At 42.1% G+C, this 2,428-nt stretch overlaps 1 long non-coding RNA gene across 1 annotated transcript; it reads right to left on the bottom strand.

The window, feature by feature from the left end:
• Positions 1-241: 241 nt before the first annotated feature.
• LOC145441014 (uncharacterized) lies at positions 242-1,750 on the bottom strand. The gene is made up of 2 exons (XR_013915691.1): positions 971-1,750; positions 242-494 (listed from the first exon to the last, which is right to left on the bottom strand). It is a non-coding gene; the product is annotated as an uncharacterized LOC145441014 (long non-coding RNA).
• Positions 1,751-2,428: the final 678 nt, after the last annotated feature.

The raw sequence follows: 2,428 nt of genomic DNA, 5'->3' as shown, positions 1-2,428 counted from the left end.
ATTACCGTTAGTCAATGTAAATTTAACTTACACTCGTCCGGTAATCTCACTTTACACGCCAGACTGTAATGTTACAGTCACCTCCGGTATATCTAATCTACATGTTCTCCTGTACATTTGCGATCGCGACTGTCATTTTACCGCCTACCTACCTACATGCTGTCTCTGTAAATCAGGATTACATACCAGCTTGTAAATTCACGCACATCCATACCTATCGCAAAGCAACCCGATGCAAAAATATCGCAACATTTTCTTCACATCCCCAAAACGACATTGGAACAAACTGTATATTCATTCATGATATCACGATGAAGTGGTTATCGATGGAAAAATATTGCTGCTGGAGGTCTAATTCTTCTTTAGGAGACATGCAGTAACACAGGTGGTCTCAAGAAAACGTGAATTAATTCCACCACCGGCCAAACTTCCAATTGTTTCTTTTTCTCGTTCTAATTCCTTCTGTGTAAGTAGTAGGCTATCTTGCAGTTCCACTAAAAAGAATTCATGCGTAAGTCGCTATATAAAGCAAAGTTCCTAACCTGGACAGTGGACATGACATTATAAAGACTAAGACAAATGGGCTAACAAAAATATAACATGTTTTGAAGTACCGGTACTGGCACATTGTGTGATGACGGCTCCGCCTTTTACATGACATAGCAGAGATTCATGACTTAATCTCTGTATTGAAGCAAAAGGTTCCTAATTTAAGGTGGCTTGTGTGGCAAACAAATCTAGCAGTGGATGAAAACATATCTATGCTATGGCCCGAAAATGACATTACCAAGCCAACAGTTTCAACTCCTCCGCAGCGGAGTATGTGGTCACTATATAAGTCGACAAATATCCCAAAATAGAACAGAGAATGCGGCGAATGAAATATATCAATCATGAAATCTAAGTCATCGAGTGCTGGTGTGCAGAGTCAGATATTCACGGTAACAAATACTATGTAGTACTGTATTACCTTTTAAGATGCGTATTCCATTCAGCATTCCTAGGAATCTTCAACGACCGTGTCCACTTTCTTCAAGCACAACAAGCTTTGCTCCACCCTTTGCTCAAATCTCACTAATGGCCACTGGCCAGACGACACTCGAACGCGATTTCGAAATAAATGGTATTCATCCGCTGACACATGACACCATAATATTTACTGGCCACGTTATAATGTTTGATCTGGGTCGTTTTTTCCATACAGAAACATTTAGCATTGCATATAGTCCCTTTTTTCATCAAATTTCGTATAAATTGATATATATTCCATGTGTTGTTCACTACTTACTGTACTTACCTAACCAGACGCTGCTTGTGATGTCACAGTTGTGCGTTGGTTGTTTACTACGAATCTCAGAAAAAGCAGTCACCTTATGTAACCTTGGTCGCCTTGGTCGCCTTGTCCGCCATTAACAAATGGTCAGCTGAGCATGCGGTGCTGATATTTCTAGTTTCCCCGAGCAATATTATACATCCTGAACTAATTTTCTAACTTATCAGCCTTATCCGTGACAACGAATGTAACCAGCGAGACTGGCCGTACAGCCGTTGCCTTATAATATAATATGGCTACGGTATACCACATTAGCTACGATTGTCAGTTATTTCTTGTACCCTACTAAGCTTAAATTGGTACTAGGGCCAACAATTTCGGTATGACAGGCCCCAGTCTCGCAAACGAGGTTCAGTCAGGTGAAATCACCTCTAGAATGATATATCAGTAACATTCAGTTCTACGTATACATTGGCTGCAGCGCAGTGATGGCCCTACGAACGGGGGGGCCCTGGGCGAGACTTACCGGGGGGGCCCCTATAAGTATCTATCCGTAACTTCTGGGGGGCTCCGCCCCCCAGACCCCCATTCCGCATCGGTTATTATTATCTATCTTTCACCACCGCAAAAGGTTTGCCCAAGTCCTGGATTCGGCCATGTCTCTTTTGCATGTGTGCAAGGATAGACTACATCAAAACTAAGAAATTCTACCTCATGCAGAGACGTGATGATTATCGGGATACCGGACTTTTCTAACAAATGCAGTGATTTGATGATGCTGATTGACACATTTGTACGGAATCATATTCTTACTTGGTACACGGATTTCCATGTTTATTTGTCATTCTCCTTGAAAAAAGCGCAAAATCCAAATAGGGGGGCCCCTTCGACCAGGGGGGGCCCCGGGCGACCGCCCACCTCGCCCACCCCAAAAGCCACCACTGCTGCAGCGATTTTGATGCTAATCAATTTTGCCAATAGCCCGGTAAACTGCAGTAACGAGTAACTGTCAGAAATTTTGCGAAGAAATTCTGGTAACTTACTTTACAGCTATATTAAGGTAATATTACATATCAAAATGTAAAATGACAAGCTACGTACAGTAATTGGCTGCGACCGGTAATTCGTGGTAAAATTTACAGAGATTTCCCAGTA

Source organism: Botryllus schlosseri, chromosome 1 (assembly GCF_051294905.1).
Source record: "Botryllus schlosseri isolate E-star chromosome 1, Bs_hap1, whole genome shotgun sequence".
Lineage (NCBI taxonomy): Eukaryota > Metazoa > Chordata > Ascidiacea > Stolidobranchia > Styelidae > Botryllus > Botryllus schlosseri.
This window is presented reverse-complemented; position numbering and strand designations above follow the sequence as displayed.